The 20,503-nt window shown below is 41.1% G+C and overlaps 1 protein-coding gene and 1 long non-coding RNA gene across 3 annotated transcripts in view; one reads left to right on the top strand and one right to left on the bottom strand.

Moving 5' to 3' along the window:
• Nucleotides 1–20,503, top strand: part of tmtc1 (transmembrane O-mannosyltransferase targeting cadherins 1) — a 177,747-nt gene that overhangs the window by 58,482 nt on the left and 98,762 nt on the right. The gene's annotated exons all lie outside the window — the stretch shown is intronic.
• Nucleotides 1,872–19,300, bottom strand: LOC116042051. Its single transcript, XR_004103098.2, has 3 exons — nucleotides 19,290–19,300; nucleotides 14,994–14,998; nucleotides 1,872–2,058 (listed from the first exon to the last, which is right to left on the bottom strand). It is a non-coding gene; the product is annotated as an uncharacterized LOC116042051 (long non-coding RNA).

Raw genomic sequence — 20,503 nt, forward strand, 5'->3', positions numbered from 1 at the left:
CACTGCCTGGGCCAGACCCACACAGCTCCGCAACTCCTGTAACTCCTCTGGCTCCTCCACACGGTGAATAGACACCAGTCCTGCAATGCGAATCATGAAATTGGGGAAATGTCTCAGACGATGTTTTCACACTAACATCTGACGTTTTTTTTATTTAATTTTTTTATGTTGTGATATAGGTCTTAAATTTCATTTATAATAATCTTAAAAAGGTCTTAAAAAGTCTGAAATTTGACTTGGTGAAACCTGCAGAAACTCTGATATACAGAGGTGTAAACAGGTAGTACCAGGGTGCGATTTGCCGGGGGGGGATGCGTGGGATTTCCCCCAGCTTTCTGGTCTACATGTTGAATTATTTTTATCCCCGGTGGGGACAAAATGTATCCCCCCCCTCAAAGTGATCATCTACTTCACCAATAGACCATTATATACCTACAGTAGAAGTATTTTAAACTAAGTAAAGCACTGTAACGTGAACAGTCTATAGTGCCATAGAAGGATAAAATCAGAGCAGCAGTTGCTGGTTGTATTTAGCTGCTATAGAGCTCCAGGACGCCGGTGTGCCAGTTTAGCTGGTGATCATGTTAACTGGTGATATTTGCATAAAATCAGTGAATATTCAAGAAGGCCCTGCCCTGCGTTCTGCTCTGCCTCCGCCCCTCGAGTGCCAGAGGCTCACATTTTCACGAAGTGTTTGCAAGTGAGACAAAATAATGGATATTGCTGACAACAATACGACAAATACTGTATGAACGGAAAAAAATAAAACGAAATAACGCACTAGAGATCTAGCTGGGATTCCAACCTTGGATGTCATGGACAAAAAAGTGAACAGACTAGCCTCTACATTGTCTACACCACTACACTAAACACCACTGAAATGCTTTGGTTCTATATATTGGACTTTTATTGGACTTTTAGTCTAAGTTAACAAAGTTAACATATGAGAGAAATATTAGGAATCTGAAACAGCAACATCTGAATGTTATCAAACTCTCTCAGTACATCGAAGTTTTGTAATTATATACCATAATGACCATTTTTTTCAAAGTAGGCCAACAAATGATGTGTGGGATAAATAAAAGTCAAACTCTTCATATGTTCTTCACTTCAAATCACTAGACTTTTGCTGCAACTCACTTCATAACTTAACCAGACTAAGATAACACTAAGTCGCCCGAGAGAAAACGAGGATCAGCACCTTGCTGCAAAACATTCAATGGCCATATGGTCATAACAATAGTGTATAGGCTACCATAAGACAAAAATCACGATTCTGGGTCGACACAGACATACCCTAATATGGGTCTAATGAAATTAAACACAACTATAATCAGTTGACTTGTGGCACAGGTTGAAAGGGTTTGTGCTGAGATAGGCCTACACATTCTTCGTATGAGATGGCCCACAACAACAATGATAAATGATCACGTTTGTGCATGACTGACGTGTTTCATTTTTACCCCCAAAACAGAATAAAGTGTTAAGCGGTGTCATGCCTGTTTGTTGAACATCAGTTATGTTTTGGTATGTGAGGCAAAGATGAACCTACTTCACTGTTTCGAGGCATTTGCCCATGTTAAATTGTGATATCACCACTTAACATGGACGTATATTTCTCTCATATGTTAACCTGTGTTAACTTAGACTAAAAGTCCAATATATAGATAGAAATCACTAAATCATTTCAGTGGTCTGTAGTGTGGTGATATAGATGATGTAAGCTAGTCTGTCAACTTTTTTTGTCCGTGACATCCAGGGTTGGAATCCCAGCTAGATCTCTAGTGTGTTGTTTTGTTTAATTTTTTTCAGTTCATACAGTATGTGTCGTATTTGTGTGGATAATGCTTAAACGGACATGTATTACACATAAACTGGTGATGTTGTCAGCAATATCCATTATTTTGTCTCACTTGCAAACACTTCGTGAAAATGTGAGCCTCTGGCACTCGAGGGGCGGAGGCAGAGCAGAACGCAGGGCAGGGCCTTGTTGAATATTCACTGATTTCATGCAAATATCACCAGTTAACATGATCACCAGCTAAACTGGCACACCGGCTACCAGCAGCAGTTGTTTAGCCGCCAACAGGTGACTGTGAGCCGGCTACAGGCACCGCCAGATGACGGTCCTTTCAGGGGCCGTGGTAGTGGAGTTTAGACAGAAGAAGTGAGCGTCATGTGGCGATAACAGTTAAGTTTAGGCACAAAAACGACTCGTTAAGTGTAGGAAGAAGATGGTGGTTTGGATTAAAACACTCCTGAGGAATGAATGAGCGTTTCCTGGATGAAAATATTTAGTTTTTGCTGCGAAGTGAACTCCGCTCTCCGGCTTGAAAGCGCTGTGTTTTATGTTGACATCACGTGGTGCTGTTTCATTTTGAGATTATTTTTCATTGGATATTGAAGTTAATAAATACGTGTTTTGGCATGGCTGGCCGACTGGCACAGTGTGGTGTGAAGAAAGTGACACAGTAATGAGCTTGAGCAGTGTTATGGCCTGTGGGTTGAAGCCGTCCCTGAGCCTGGTGTCGTGGGACCGGTTTGTGGTTTGTGGGACAGTTTGTGGCTGGGGTGGTTTGGGTCTCTGATGAACCTGTTGTCTTTCTTTCTGCACCACTGCACCACAGTGGATTATGGGTAACCGTGCCAGAGGCTATTCTCTCTGTCTTTATATCTGTTTACGTGCAACATAATAATTTGATTACAGCCAGATTAACTTCTTTAACCCCACACACTCACTTGTTGGCAGTTTCCTAATTACAGACTCTTGTAATGCAGCCAACCTCTGCTCAGAGCCGCAGAATTGAGGACAATTAAACATTTAGCGAAGGTCCAAAATATTGCAATTATGCCAAATATGTCAGGATGAATTACAGAGAAATGTGTTTCAAACTGTCCACAAGACAGCTCAAATTTTCTATTCAACCCTTGGCTTTTTAATTTCTCGATCATTTTGGCTGTGTGATTAAAATAAGTATGTCATGTATTTAGATTAATAGCTTCACGATTTGGCATGGCAAAATATTGACAGAAACCTTATAATTTCCACTTTCCAATGTGTCCACTGCCAAATAATATGTGGTTCTTAAGATATTAGATATTAGATTAGATCAAACATAAAACTTTTCACATTACTCAGTCACAGCAGGTTACATTCCACAGGAACAGCGCAAACCCATATTTGCATCTCCGTTCACATGGCGATTACTTTCAGTATTGCGGGAGGATCTAAGTCACCCTCGAATACGCCCATGGGAAACCAGAGAAAATGCCATGCAGGTTCAAGCACAATTCATTTAGAGACAAGCTTTGGATTTTCGAAGATGGACTGCATTCTGAACGTTGATGCCTGCGCTCCACACACACAGACCGTAGTCAGCGAACAGGGCCGCGGCGAAGTGACAGCTAACGTTATAGCCTAGTAAGTGCTATAAAACCTGCATATGGCATTTTTCTTTTAGAATTTTTGAAGTTTAACCTCAGCTCCTTTTAATAAGTCTTGAAATAAATTGTGTAGCCAAAATACAGACACTCAGAACTGTAAAGGGGGGATTTGCCACCTTTGCTGTGGATTTCCAATCAGTGTTGATGGTATATGTGGTCAATTAAAAGAAATAAATTCCCTAGTTTGTGCTACATTGACCGAGAAAGCTGATTTCTCCTGCTTGCGGAGCCTTTTTCCAGCTGTACCTACATGTACCAGGATTAATTAGCTTCTAGCAGTTCTTGTTTGCGATGGGCAGACAATAATCATGGATTACTTTTCATACTGAAGAAAAGGCTAAATTTGCTGATTATGAGGCAAGATCTAACGGTTAATGGAAGGAATTAATGGATTTATTGACATATAACTTTAATGGACATCAAAAGGAATCACAGCTATCACTGGAAAGATTTTTGAAATGTCAAAAAAGAGTGAAGAAAATGCTTATGACAAATCCGTTAAAAGACTAAAAATCTGTTAGTGAGTTTACATGCAAGCCAATACTTTGATTACAGCCAGATTAACCTCTTGACCCCACACACTAACTCATTGGCAGGTGTCTAATTACAGACTCTTGTAATGCAGCCAAGCTCCCAACGTGACGTCCTTAAATTGCTTGTTTTGTTGTTTTGTTTTGGTTTAACCCCCCCCAATAATCAAAACTGGCCAGTTTAACCCCCCAAAAAATCTTATCATAATGATGAATGTAAAATATTGTCATTAGCTGTGATGCTAAAGCAGTTTTAGCTTTCAGGACCCGTGAAATAAAGTTGGAAAAATACATACAGTATTTGATCAACCCACAATGCTGCAATATTTTTTTACTGAATAGTATGTAATTTACTAATACTGGAAGAACAGATTTGATACATTACAAATGTGGTGCAAAGTGAATGATTTATGTTATTCAACTGAACCTGTTGGGATATGTAGAGCATGTTGTTTTGCTATGGCTCTTAAAATGAAAGTGAAACAGCCTATTTGGGCATACATGTCCCGGGACCTCCCAAGATAGTTGGAGTCAACTTCCGTGTTTTGGTACAGTTGGTTTTTACACCTGATGCAAACACATGAACTGTAAAGACCACCTTTTCAAGTGGACTTGGGCATGGATGTGTGAGCAGGACATCTGGTCAACTTTAGGATCCAGGCCCAGGTCCCTAATGTAAAAGCCCCCTTACTGCCTTATATCCCATTATATTTTTATACTTTGAATTGTCACTTGTATTTCATTCACATAAATAAAGGTATTTCCAACATAAATTGGTGCATTAAAAAATTATCAGAATGCAGAAAATGACGTGTTTCAGTCCTTCACAAACTTTTTTTTTTGTGATTGTTGCGGGCAAAAATCCTTGATTATACGGTACGTTTTCTTAAAAAATGCGATGGAATATGCGGGATATTTATGCAATTTTATGCGATGAAATTGCGGGAACTTGCAAAACTGCGGTTTCATCATGGCTTCATCGTGGGGTTTGCAGCTTTTCGATGATGGTCACGTCGCGTAATTACATCACTTCATAATGTTCCCATGGCAACAGGGGAAAATGGCTGCTCTTGTGTGAAGTAAACGCAACATTTTTCAACTTTCTGCTAACATATATGTGACTTTTTTGCAACGAAAATGCGGGGCTTCTGAAATCATGCCAGCCCCGCATATTTTGCGCGGAAATCGGCAATTTATGCAGCGAAAGTGTGGCGTATTTGAAAAAATGCGGCCCCCCGCATAAATATGCAGACTTTGGCTGATTATGCATTGAATTACGTGATCGCATAATCGCATTTTTCTGGAGGGACTGGTGTTTGATGCTGAACATTTCCAATGCCCCACTTTCATGCCAGGAAAAAAAAAATATATATTTAAAAAAAAGAAAAAAAAAAAATATATATATATATATATATATATATATATAAGGTGGAGATCTCAACCCCCCCCCCAATGTTGAACCCAAAATTCCGCCCTTGGGGAGGAGTGAATGTCTTCCCCTCTTCCTGCCGCTCTTTGACTGAGAGAGGATATGATGGTGGAATTCCAGTTCATACCCGGAATTAAATCAATGGCCCAAAAACCTGCTTCAAGACAGACAAACATGTTTGGGCATTCTACCAGAACAAATACAATGTAAATGAGTTTAAGAATGAGAGCAAAGTTGAATTTGCCAGTGTAAGGGTGGTTAGTAATAGAGTCTTATGCTGTCTCAGTGCTGTTTTGGGATTTGCTACAAGGAGGCATTATGGGATGTTGCCAGCATCACAGACAGCCTTCCCAGTCCCTAGCTCCCTGTTTGGAATCCAGAGGAGATTAAAGTGCTGCTGATTTAATTTAAGCCTTAATTAAACCTCTGCAGCTGCCAGTAGATCCTCTAAAAAGGCTAACTGGTTGATAGACAGGAAGAGAGTTTAGATATCTCAGAGATAAAGAGCTCTGGAAGTGAAAAAAAGAGTCAAAAAGAAAGATGAGAGAAATGGGCTCGGACTGTTAAGTAAAGACTAACATTGGAGCAGTTATCTGTCTGTAAACAACGTTTAAGAGCCTGCAGGAACAACATTCTGAGTGAAAAATCCTGATTTTGTGCATGTGCTGTGTAAAATCTGCTTTCAACCCTGTACTGGAATCCCTGGAACAGCTTCTTGATGGCTTTGATATTGGCCGCTTTCAGGCCCTAAAGTGGTGTTTACTTTTCCTCAGTGACCAATCGGCAGGGCTGTATGAGCCTGGGCTTTGACCTCTTCTTCCTTTGTTTGCCTTAGTTTAGCACGGTCCATATATTGCTGTTTCCTCATTGTGTGTGGTGTGTTTACAGATGGCTTAGAGATAGTAGTGGTCCGTCAAATATGTCTTTTGTACAGGGTTCTTCCCTCAGTATGTCACATATAACAAAGGGATTCATATTGTTTGTTCCATGTATGTAGTTATGTTTACAAATTTTGCACTTCACTGCATTCATACATATTCCAAAAAAAAAATCCATACAGCTGAACCGTAAGGAATAACAGTGTTACAATGTCAAACTTTAGTATTTAACTACACCAGCTGAGCGGTAGCTTTAACAAGGTTTGGAGAATGTATCCTGGTTTCAGTTGATATGGTTTGGTTTCAGTGTCTTCAGTGCATGAACAGAAGCATGCACATGCGTAAAATCCAGTTTCTTGCTGGTATTTCTTCCTGGGAAGAGGGAGTCGATTTTTTTGTGAGAATTCTATACTCATGGTATTTAAGCCTAATGTGCATGTGCAGGATGGTAAAAGAGTAACTTAACACTAAATTAACTGTTTGCTGTATTACATGTCCATCCATCCATCGTCATCCGCTTATCCGGGGTTGGGTCGCGGGGGCAGCAGCTCCAGCAGGGGACCCAAAACGTCCCTTTCCCAAGCCACTTTAGCTCTGAATGGGGGATCCCGAGGCGTTCCCAGGCCAGGGTGGAGATATAATCTCTCCACCTAGTCCTTATTCTTCCCAGAGTCCTTCTCCCAGCTGGAAGTGCCTGGAACACCTCGGTAGGAAGGCGCCCAGGGGCCATCCTTACTAGTGACCCGAACCACCCTAGCTGGCTCCTGTCCACGCAAAGGAGCAGCGGCTCTACTCTAAGTTCCTCATGGATGACAAAGCTTCATGTACGTGTACACTCCCTTTATCATGCCATCAATTGACTCTGGTCTGATTAACCATCTAGCTGAGCCCAGGGCATAAAGTGTGGGCCACTATTGAGCCCCCAATTTTCAGTTCAACTTAGTTTGGTTATAAAATCTATAAATACAAACTTCAGAGGGTAAAAAACATTGCAGCAGACAGATTTATTTATAACCTTTAAAAGTGCAAATACAGAGACCAACTCCAATCTTATTTACTCTGAAGTTTCCTGTTGTTTTCAATTCAATTCAATTTTATTTATAGTGTTGAATCAACATAAGTTATCTCAGAACACTTACAGATAGAGTAGGTGTTGATCACACTTTATAATTACAGAGACCCCACAATTACCACAAGAGCCAGCATTTGGTGCAACAGCGCGGAGGAAAAACTTCCTTTTAACAGGCAGAAACCCCAGACAGAAGCTGACTTGGTGGGTGGCCATCTGCCTCGACCGGTAGGAGAGAGAGAGAGAGAGAGAGAGAGAGAGAATTATAGGGTATAATGGAATACAAATTATAGTAACTGTAAAGATATTAAAACTATGACTAATAATAGTAGTAGCAGTGCAGGGTGTCGAGCAGGACTATGGCAGCAGCTGTAACCACAATCCAGGTGCCACCACAATCCAAGGAAATCCACAATCCATACCAAATATACCTCATCGTCTTTGCCTATTATTCACAGTTAAGAGAGGCCACAGAATTTGTCTTTAACTTTAACTTTTAAATCCACGCAGACAAATACACGACCTTTCAAACGTTTGAAATCGCCTGCCACAAAAACTTTATTCAGTTAAGTCAGATGTCTGGACCCCAATAATGTCAGCCCAAACAGAACTGACTGTAAACTATAGATTGACTGCTGGTTTGTATTCACTTACCAGTACTTAATTTCTTTAAAGTTGGACCAAAGATGCCCAGGGGAGTTCTGCTCGACTGCTGTAACAAGCTGTGCTGTCTACCCTGCACGGCTTGCTCCACTAAAATAAGCCCTAATTGCCAGTGAAAAACACACACACACACACACACACACACACACACACACACACACCTCCTATTGTGTGATGTTATGATCTCTGGTAAAGCCTGGTAGAAGGGTTACAGTGTTTTTGTTTTCTCTCAATGGGGGAAACTGCAGAGGAAAAATGTGATTATAATAGTGATGAAGATGACAGAAAGTGACAACAAGGCAAAATGCATCAAAGACAGCCTCTGATGTGTGTGTGTGTGTGTGTGTGTGTGTGTGTGTGTGTGTGTGTGTGTGTGTGTGTGAGTGAATGTTGCAGAAATGTCTTCAGAGGGCTGTAAGCTCTGTGAGATCAAAATACTTTGAAGAGTCGTGTTTGTTCAGACAGAAACCTCTGCAAGTCCAACAGTGTGAAGCTGCATTGGGATTGGGATCCCATGGGAGCGTACGGTTTTAACATTGCTAAAGTCAATAAATAAACTGCAGTTCAGAGATAGTATGAAGAAGCATGTAGTATGGAAAGAAGAAGATCAAAGCAGGTCATGAATTCGCTAGCTGGCTGAACAGTCCCTCTTTAAGCTGGTGTCTGTATCAGCACAACTTTGTAGAAAAAACAAACAAGGAAAATAACATGGCTCTAATTACCGATCAAATGTACCGATACAATAAGATTCAACATCTTTTCTGAGTTTCATCATACTCATCTGCTGTAATACGGCAAACACATAATCCACCAAAGAGCACTCACCATACACAAAACAAGTCTTAAATATGAAAGTTAAAAGTCTAAAATTAAATGCAAACAGATATCACTTATATCTGGTTGCAAATATGAACGTTAAAATGTTATAACAATAACACATTTCGCCAGTCAATTGTTGTTAAATGACAATGATAACTACAACAACAGCTTGAGTTTCTTGAGGTGCACCTGAAAGCACCATGAGTTTACAAGGTGCGCATGAATGCAACATCAAGTCCTGTCTGTCGACTCTGGCAGTGACCATGGTGTCTTGACAAGAGCAGCTGAAGACTGTGGCATGTATCGGTGTTGGAATTCTTTTGTGTGAAATACAGCCACACTTTTAGCTTAAGACCGTTTAGCTTTAGGCATTTCAACCGTTTTTAAGCTAGCTATTAGCTGTAGGCTACGTTACCTGCTGCCAAGTGTAATGTTAACTAGTGTCACATGCAGGGATCCAGATCTGCGTTACTTTTCAAACCGGTAGATCTTATAGGAACCATAGGGTGCCATATTGGCACCAGGTTTTGGTACCCAACCCTACTTCTGACATATAAAAGACATGTTGATGTGAATGGTACTTTTTCACTACAAATAAAGGACTGTTTGATGTGTGATTGTTGTTAGGGTGATTATGATGCTGCTTGTGTGCATTGATCCTCTGAGAGTTTCACTAAAATTGAGGTCAACTGCTGCAAAGTCATAGACATGGCACTGGACACAGGCAAATATTTGACTCATTCACAAGCTGATTAAGGATTAAGTGCCGTGAGAATAAAAAAAACATGGCAACACTAAAAGCCTCAGCCTATATTGTGCAGACAGAAAAGGATAAATTACTACCAATGCTGTGTGAAACAAAGAACAAACATCAAATGTTTCCTCCAGCTGCAAATACACAAAAATCACATTTCCCAGTTGGATTTAAATGCTTGCATGGTTAAATCCAAATCCAGTTACCTTGGATTGCTTGCTCAGACATCATACTAATGTGCATACTGCAGCCTCACTTGTCCATCAACATGTAACATGAAGGATGTTAGCACTGAATGCCCTGCAGTCAAAAGGCAAAGCAACAATCTCACCAGCTAACTTACCAAAACTGTCCACAGCATGTCACAAACAGGCCACAGTGTAACCATGTTAAAATAGGATGCCAGTAAACACACTGTGGGCAGCTGTGGCTCAGGGGGTATAGGGGTCATCTACCGATTGGAAGGTTGATGGTTTGATCTGCATTCTACATGTCAAAGTTGAAGATACTGTACCCCAAATTGCTCCTGATGGCTGTTCCACCAGTGTGTCAATGGTCCCTGGGCTGCAGTGTAGTGCTTTTGAGTAGTTGCTAAGACTAGAAAAGCACTATATAAATGCAGTCCATTTACAATATGAATGGTGGAGTCCTCTCATGGTTATTGAGTTACTAGTCTCGCATTGCCAGACCAATCTACAGTGCTGTAGGGTTGGGTATCATTTGGGTTTTCCAGTACCGTTGCTAAAATTTTACTTTTAAAACGATGCTGGTGCCTAAACCAATACTTTAAACAAAACAAAAAAAATGGACAAAATGACAGTTTTGACATTAAACAGCTTGGTTATTGCTAAGGCCAAATTTAAATGATTTATTTAAAATGTAATAACAATAACTTATAAGTATTTCACCAGTCAATTGCTGTTAAACAACAAAAAGAAGGAACACTAGATGGCAGAAGGGTGTTTTACAATAACTTAAAATGCATCATGAGTTTACGAGTTGTAATTGAACGCTTCATTCAGTGGTGTTCCTCTAACTGGGACAGTGTCCATGGTGTCTCAAAGTGCAGCTAGGCTACTCTGTGTCTTTAGCTGCAGACTGTTGTACTAACCGGTGTTGGAATTCTTTTTTCCAGTGAAATACAGCCACACATTATATAGTTTATCTGTCAGCATTTTAACCATGTTTTATACAGCTACTAGCCAAGTGCAGTGTTAACTAGTATCACATGCAGTAATGCTTCTGTCACCCATTTCAGAGCACCAGAGAGCATCGTAGGCATTTAAGAAGCACGATAATGGGACATAAGGCTGCAAAGAGATCTATCCATTGCATTTATTCCTGGTGCCTCTTGTCTAGCAGCTCCTCCAACTTTTAGAAACACCAGCTAGCAGGGCCCAGAAGGGCCAACTTCTTCTTAAGAAGGACAACTGTTGTTGCCAACGTGGCTTTTGTTTGTGGTGTGACTGATTCACCTGTAGGGCCCTATTTAACGATCTAAGCACACGGCGTGAAGCGCCTGGCGCAGGTGCGTTTAGGGCGTGTCCAAATCCACTTTTGCTAGTTTAACGGCAGAAAAAAGGGCCCGTGCGCCGGTCACATGGTTCTAAAGGGTTGTACTTAGTGTCTTCATTAATCAGAGGTGTGTTTTTGGCGTAACATGCAGTAAACCAATCAGAGATCATCTCCCATTCCCTTTAAAAGCCAGGCGCGTTTGGACCTTGGAGCATTGCTATTATGATGGAGGATTTGCACCGTAATATTTTTATTTTTAATCTTCTGCATGTTTGTGTGCTGCTGTGTACGTAACAAGCATAGTGTGCGCGCTGTGCACGAGCCTAGGAGCATTTTACTAATGCTCTGTTAAAATAACAATGAAATGCTGCGTTATTGACTTTAGACCAGGTTTTTGTTGGTCAATGGCGCCATCACTTCCCGCTGCCTCAAGATAGCAATACGTCCAGAATGCACCTGAACACACCTCCCTGTAAGACCAGCACGCCCAGAATGCACCTGAACACACCTCCCTGTAAGACCAGCACGCCCAGAATGCACCTGAACACACCTCCCTGTAAGACCAGCACGCCCGTGGGCCACAGATGGGCGCAGGTGCATTTGCTATTTAAACGACGTGGGCGCTGGACGGGAAATTGACCACTTCGTCAGTCTTAAACTAGCAAAGACACTTGCGTCTGGCTTTGCACTGTGCCGGGTGCGAGATAGGGCCCCTAGTCTCTAATCTTTTCAGATGAATTTAAATAAAAAGGTTGACGATTGATTGAATATAGATTGACATTCAACACTGTTACTGTTATTTCTGTTTCAAAAGGCAGCAATACATAACACATTAAAATCTAGAGTGTTCATGTCATTTCATACATTAGCAGTGGAATTAATTATTGCATAATAATTGGGATAATCATGAAACCGTGATTATTTTTCAGACTCTAATCGTACCAACAAAATCTGTAATCGTTGCATCCCTACTTCTGAGCAAGCTGCAGCCCTCAAGTCTGACTAACACTCTCGAAAGGTCGATCTCTGAAAGTTTACCTGAGCTTTTGAGCGCACTTGACTTTTCAGAGTTATTGAATAACACTTTAGATGACAGCAGGGATTTTCCAGACTGGAAGACAAGAACAGGTGAAAATAATGAAACTTGATTCTGGAGGAGGAAGGAACAGCAGGAACAAAGGCCTTTTTGACCTGAAAAAGTCTCTCAACTTTGTAGTTTTTTTTTTGCTTAACTTCCCATCTTTTTTTCTGTCTCTCTGCCTTGTTTTCTCTCTCCAACATACAAAATGCAGCAGTCTTTTCCCCCTGCATTCCTTCCACTTTATTTACCTCGTTCCTTTCCTTCCCTCTTCACCTCTCTGACATGCTTGACACCTAACTTTACGTGTCCCTGAAATGTGAGGAGATTTCCTGCAGGCTCTGGAGCAGACGGGCAATAATGAGGACATCAGGGAGATGTTAGAGGTGTTTTTCTTTTAAAGGCGTAAAGAGACGCTACACGTTACATTAACATCCTCACATCTGTCTCTATGTGTCACACTTGCACACATCTTTTGGACGGTTATCTCTGTAATATTGCACACAGTCTCTATACTCTACTGTAAACCTTTTCACATTCTCTGGTCAATATTTTGCACATTCAAAACAGATAGATTTTACATATTTCCTATAGTATTTTTTCAAGTTTTCTATCCTATATATTTTTATTTTTATGTTTGTTATGCACCAAAACACCGAGGCAAAGTGCTTGTATGTGAACACCTACTATAATAACTATGACCGTAAAGCTGATTCTGAAGAGAACAGAGACTTAGAGAGCTCCTCCACCTCCTTCTCCTCTCTCGGTCTCCGCTTTGACGCTCATTAGAATGCTTCTCCGACCACATCCATCTCTTGATCTTTTCCCAGCATTTCCTAAGTAAGGTCTTTATTCTCTTCTCATACATTTTCTGTGCTGTAATGGCTATGTATTACTCAGCCTATTGCTACCCAAAACACTCTTTTTAGAGTTTTTCTTTTTAGTCTCTCATTAAGTCTGTCCCTCTCACACTAGTCTGGATCAACGGAACGACATTTCCAGGATAATTGCCTGTCATGCGCCGGATGTCCCTCACCTTCCTCTCTCTCTGTGTGTTGCCGTTCTCAAAACCCCTCCGCTTCGGGAAACAACAACAACCTTCAAGCTAGTAAGCTACACGCCGAAAATGTCAAGTTTTAAAGAAAATTTGGATGGTGCAACAAGGCAGACCTGCTCAGTTCTTTCAGGGAATGATTGTAAAGATTTACAAAGAACATGTTTAGGTCATTTCCTCTCTAACTGGGACGTTTTGGGACTGATTGGTGGGATTGCTGTGGACGAAGTACACACTGAGAAACACTGGTAATGAGGTAATGATGGTGTGAGGTGTAACCATGTATCAGCTAATTTAAGTAGCTCACGTTACTGTATTGTGTGAACAGTATGTGGTGTTTTCTTTTGCGGGGTGCACATGTTGCACCAAGTTCCTTCTTAGCACCGCCCAAGATGAATGTGATTGGTTTAAAGAAATGCAAACAACCCAGCGTGTTTTTTTCTCCTATCCTAGAATGCATCTGCCAGACCTTACTCCACAGTACAGTGGAGATAGGTCTGGCAATGCAAGAATACTCACACAAATTCCTATACTTAGGACAAGCTTTGTTGAGGAAAGCACTGGGGTTAGGGTAATAAGGTACCTAAAGTAGCTCCTTTTTTACAACCCTATTTTGTAATTTTGCCATCATTCCTATCAGTACTAATAACATTTAATCACCAACGTACAGTATGTGTTGAGATCAGGGAACACAACATTGCTCAATGAAGTGAAGAAACACTGCCAGTCAGAGGATCAGACAGGTTGCAAATAAACTTAAAAATGAAGGCAGTTAATAAAATGATTACCCAAACTGTTCGCTGTAAACATCTGTTACAGTTTACAGACCCACTTCCTGGTTTAAAGGCCTTGGACACCAACACAGGTGTTTCCAGTTATTCTGGCTGATTAGACCTCTTCCCAGGACTCTGTGGGTGTGTATAAACTGATTGATTGACATAAATCCTGAGCCTCCAGTGAGCTCTGTTGCACCTGTTTAGGGCTGCAACAACGAATCGATAAAATTTATAAAATTCGATTATTAAAAAAGTTGGCAACGAATTTCATTATTGATTCGTTGTGTCGCGCGACACGCCACTCAGTCGCAGAGATAAAAGCAATTGAGTTGAGTGCCGTGCGGAGCAAAAGAAAAGAAAAAAGAGCAGAGCGGGGGTAGAGGAAATACGGAGAGAGACCGGAGAGACCCGTAACGTTCTGAAACACATGGTGGAGGCAGAGAAATCAGTAGGACCTAAGTCATCCAATGTGTGGGAACATTTCACACTAAATAAATCGAAAACGTGTTAATTGCAAGATAAGCAAAAGCGACACGGCATGGCACGGTCACCACGGTGATGATTTAGCACCTAAAACGTAAACATGTTGGAGTCCTTGATGAGGAGGAAGGGAGTTCAACAGCAGGGTAAAGTCACTACACAATCCTACTTTTGTTCCGTTCTGAAGTGAGGAACGTAACGTCCCTCTTCTGGTGCTGGTGTGGTGTTTACTCGTTATCCAGCTGACTAGCATGACAAGCTAGCGTTAGCTCGTTAATAACAGTAGTAAAGCAGGACTAAAGACACGTTTTTATTCACTCGCCTTTTTTGGCCCATTCATTTTTCAATCTATTGTCGTGTATATATTCTGTGCTTTGTCCCATATCAGTTATTGTTGACAAATATATTTGTGTGTGTTGTACTTTTTAATTTAATTTTAAAGTTATTTTATAGCACTTGGTCATCTTAAGCTGTGTTTAAATGTGGTGTACAAATGAACTTAACTCGCACTTACTACAATGATGGTAATAATTTAATGAATAAGCTTCAAGTGTGTGTGTGTGTGTGTGTGTGTGTTGTCTGTATCTACTCTTTGGGTTACTTACCTTTACACAACTATTAACTAAAACAACAAGTATGTATGTAAGTATGTATTGAGTTGATGTAAATTAATGCTATTTTGTTTTTTTATCCGATTCATCGATTAATTGAAAAAATAATCGACAGATTAATTGATTATTAAAATAATCGTTAGTTGCAGCCCTACACCTGTTAGGGCAGGACACATGACACCTTTATCATTCTTATTGGTAGATGAAATTTGTGACGTAATAAATTCCCATCTTAGTGCCGGCCCAGCTTCAACCTGGGCAGAGGTCTAATCAGCTAGAATAACTGAAAACACCTGTGCGGATGTCCAAGGCCTTTAACTTTGGTCTACCATATATACTCAGACAGAGATACATCAAGAACGTTTCTGTTTATAGCAAATGGTTACATTTTTAAATTTGACAGAAAAGAGTCTGCTCTGAGGGAGATCACAAACAATCGGGAAAGCAGTGTTGATTTTTTTTAGCAAGCGATCAAAGCCATCTCACTCTGTTGGAGTTGTTGGAACAAAAGAAACAGCAGAGGTTCTTCCCTCACAAAGGATATTTAGCTGAATACAGGACGCAGCCTGCAGAGAGCATTTGAATCAGACAGACAAGTGTAATTTCGGCCTGCCATTAAGTCACTCACAGAAATCATGGTGATTAGAAACAGCTGATATGACCTGCTGTCAGCCATGTTTGTCATTTTAATCTGTGAAAGTGACGTCACTGCTGACTAAAAATTAGGAGCCCTAGTGTTTTCTCCAGTGCTACTCTTTGCCAAGAGAAAGAGAGAGTTAACGTCACGCACTCTAATTGTGCTTGCACTGTAGGCTGTTGTACAGGAGAGCACCACTGGAACACTAGCTGGCCGAGGTGCACAAAAAGACAAAGTGCAGTATAGAAAGGATTTGATCGGCTTTATTTTAGCCGATACTGGCTAACCATTACAATATACCTGGATGGGCATCAATACTGATCCTTAGGATCAGTTCTGGACATCTCTACTTTCTTGGTCTTGTATTGACTTGTGACAGTTGCTTTAGAAGAGGTGCTTCACACAGACATTTAAGCTTGCTTTGCCTTATTGTTGATCTTTGGATCAGCTTTAGCAAGTTCCAGTCTTCGCTTGTTGATCCTCATAGTGAACCAAAACTGAAACTATCTTGCCATCTGGTAAGTTGGAAATCAATCCAAAAATGTATGGTATGTGTTGGAAACTGGTTGACAGTAAAGTATACATGATTGTAGTTACTAGGATGTAAAGGAGGGTAGCCAGGCCAAACTGTCCACACTTCAAAGCAATGTTAAGAATCAAATTACTTGACACTGGGTCCTCGTGCTGTAAGTGTCTTCTTCAGTCTGCTTCTGTGTTTCTGAGTGCAGACACACACGAACCACATTTGGCTGGTGCTCAGAAAAACCTGAAAGCAGCCCACTCACTCAAAAGTGTGCAGTGTGGAAGCTCCACTAAAGTTATAATACTCCTCTCACACTCTCTGCTCTCCCACTCGCTATCAAAGAAACTATTCATCTGAAAGGAACACGCCAAGTTTTGGCAAATTGTTCACATTACTCATTAAGTGATGACACTGTAAAACACTTAGTTTCCTTTGTAAATATACTTCCATGCTCAGCAATAACTTTTTAGTACACCATGTATCTTGAGTGATCTGCAGTAGCATTATCTCATAGCAGAAACATGTAACAGAAACATTTTTAAGTTGGAGATCTTACAAAATGAGATATGTTGGGCTGCTTTACCTGTTTCCCTAGAAAGTCAGGGCAGTGGGCAATGGGACTGTACAAATCACTATATCAGCAACATTAGCAATAATGCACAATGAGGTGAAAGTCATGTACGATGGCTCCACTTTGCATTGTGGCATTCTTTGACTCCACCTGTAATAACAGATTTGGTGCTCATATGTTCCTGTTAGTAAAAAAATAATGCAAGTTAGAAGTGAAAATGGGGCATACATAGGAGGAAATGTCTTTCTTTAATGGAAAAGTGCCCCTGTTTTGCAATCTGTCAGTTCATACTGGCTGCGATCAGGAGCCGTCTAGCGTGCTGCAGCGATCATTTCAGCGTCTGCTCTATTACTTCCATGAGCTAATGTGTCAAGCCATGTAGGTAATCACATACAGGAAGGCCACAGTGCAGTCAGATACTGGAAAAAATAAAGCAAATTTCAAAATAAAATACCCAGGTTTATGGATGATTTTGGCTGTCTTGACTTCTCAGCTGTGCCTCGAGCGAGACAGGTGATCAGACAGACTGCAGCCATTACTGTAGCCACCCACGTGTGTAAAAATGCATCTGTAGTTGTCATGAACACATTACATTACAATTTCATGAGGTTATATACTTACCCATGATGAAAAAAATCAGTTCTGTAGAGTGGAGAGGAGCAGGATCGCTTTGTGACCGGCACAGAGAAATGCTCTTCAGCCAAACGCCCGATCCGGCCCAAATCTACACTTCCCAGCGCTTTGTGGCGCTTCGTGGCCAGTGTGTCCCTGTCCTTAGGAAGAGAAATAGCTTCCTACTGGCCCAGCAGCATTATCCCTTTCTCATGGAGGCTTTTGAAATTCAACATCTACCTTCTCCGTGGTCATTTGTTTTTATGGTCTTTTAGCATTTTAGAGTTAATTTAACTCAATCAGCTGTTGCACAGTTTTGAATATAGATGATATTTTTACACACTTTCTGTGAGTATTTGTATGAGTATGTGTGATGTCCATGAGTCTCCCTGTCGGTACAAAACACTCTGCAGCTGGACTGCCTCTCCTGTTCTGGATTGAGGAGATTGCAAACAGAAAAGAAACATGTTTCTCCATAAAGACGCTCAATAAAATCAGAGGTTATAGTGAAGATGGATGGCTTCAATATGAAGACAGTGCTCTTTCTAACTCTGAGGAACGGCTCCTGAGATCTCACAGGAGAGATAGGATGAGTGTGTGTGTTTTGTGTGAGCGAACATCTCTGCTGTGTCTCTTTGATTAATGAACAAGTTCTTTGGGCACTTCAGGCTGTATCTTACAGTGAGGATCACACACACACACGCACACGCACACGCACATGCACATGGACAGGTCAAAGCTCTCCCTGGGAAAATTATGAGCAGTGTTGGAGCCTTTTCTTGGGGAAAGCTCTGAGGTTGTGACCCTGTAACGATGCCTGAGAGTAATCCTCTCCTGGGTTTTATGCAATGCAGATTGGACCTAATCCGGCAGGCGGATGAGTGTGATTTCTTTGGATGGTGTGTGTACGCTCTAATGCACACAACCCTGATCATGGCACAAAATATGGTCAACTGGAGGGGGGGGTTTATAAAAGCATTTCAAGCCATAGCAACAGCACAACATTTTCAGCATGGATTAAAACCTCCTCCCTTGGTGGATCCTCAAGCCACTTACTGATGTCATTTTCTCCAACCCACATGTGCACATGCTGCTGATGACGATTTCTCATGTGCTTTGTTCCCCTTGTCCATTGTCGTTTCCGTACTAGGGTCTGTAACCGTGCTATCAATCAGTGAGCCATCTTGTGCCCCCGCTCTCGCAGGCTCTAGGGGTATTTTCCTTTGTCGACATTTTGTAGCATTTAGCGGGTGTCCCCAACTAACTGAACTAGTGCCACTAGTGTGAACTAGACTGCTGCCATGGGTAGCTAGCCCGTGACAGCCCCATTAGGGTCTGTTCCTTCTTGTCAGCTGTCTCTCCAAGCTGTCACACGGACTTTCAAATGGTGTCAGCTGCCCTTTCACAGCAGTCACTGGACTTGTCCAGAAGAGGATATAAATGTTAAAATTGATTAAAATGTTTCAGCATTTGTTTTATGCCTTTTAGTTTTACACTGTTTACAACTCCAACAGCAGAAACAAATAGATGCTTGTTTTTATGATGAAAAATTATTTATTTGTGGAAGAAGCTCACAGAAACCTCAGGGAATGAACCTTCGAGATGAGCCGGTACTTAAATAAATAGCACTACACCCCTGGACTTCATGGTGCATTCAGGTGCACCTTGTAAACTGAGAAACTCAAGCTGTTGTTGTAAAGGAGCCCCCTGCCAACTATTGGCTGCTATTGGAATTGCCAACAGTGCTGACATTTCTTTTTAAATTGAATCAAATCGTGGATTTGGAGAATTGTGACACCCCTACACATTACACATTCTTATGTTGTGGCTACATTTAGGCCACTACAACTACTTGGTTAAGGAAATATTGTCTTTATGGTTAAAATAACTCAATGCTGACTGTTGGTAGGAGACATGATGCAAACCACAGTCTATAGTGCCGATGTCAGATGCTTTATATGCTCAACTATCCATCCAGACCTGCTGCCTACGATGTGTTGCAGGGGTACAACAGCATTACAGCTCACCTGCCTTTGCTTCCGAGAGAGGATAGTTAATATCGGCAAGCACCACAAGAGTTCTCCTGTCTTGAATGGAAGACATATTGTTTTAAACATTCCCCAATGATCGACAGTCTTAAAAGATCCTTTAATTAAGCTCTTACTAGCTTACTAGTCAGTGGATTTCCTGTGAGTCATGCAATTGCATTGGCCTCCAGTCTGCCTTTGAGATTTAAAATTAATTGATTTAGTTTATGTGGCATTAGGTGCTGAAACTGCAATCTTGGTGTCAGTTTTGCTAGCAGAGTGACAGCAGTTCCAGGAATGAAGTGTCCAGTTTTAGATGGAGCATTATGTGGTGGGTGGGCGGACATAAGATGAGCTGAGGCTTTTCACACTTTAGTTCAGCTGAATGACAAAAAAGGGCACCTTGAGCCTTGCACGCACGCACGCACGCACCCGCGCACACACACACACACACACACACACACACACACACAGATAGCATGCAGGCAGAGTGTCGGTTTTGTCAGTCTCAGAGAGCTGTGAAGCGTTTCAGCTCTGTGACTGCCCCAGAGCAGCCCTTCACACTACATCACACATCATAAGACATTACATGGCATAACATCAACTCTGAGAGAGAGAGAGAGAGAGAGAGAGATGACAGCTAGAAAGAAGTAATGAAAAAAAGCAGCCACACACACACACACACACACACAGCAGATATATTGAATCCTGTCTGATGCAAATGTGAAAACAAGCAGAGCACTCAGTGAATACAGTGAAGAAGTGATGAAAATTAAAGGGAGGACAAATAGGTTTTATTAATGTCTTTCCTGACACATTTTCTGAGAATTACTATCCTTAAACGTTTCGTAGAAACTGAACATTTTCCGTATCATTAAATGACTCCAGAAATTATAAAACATTATAGAGGTTATTAAATGTTACGGAACACCCATAGCTGTCCATGTTTTTATCAGAAGGGAATTCATTTACATCATATAGCCATTTGGAGACTTTTACATTGTTTATCTCATCATTATCATGATGTACAACT

Source organism: Sander lucioperca, chromosome 20 (assembly GCF_008315115.2).
Source record: "Sander lucioperca isolate FBNREF2018 chromosome 20, SLUC_FBN_1.2, whole genome shotgun sequence".
Classification (NCBI taxonomy): Eukaryota; Metazoa; Chordata; class Actinopteri; order Perciformes; family Percidae; genus Sander; species Sander lucioperca.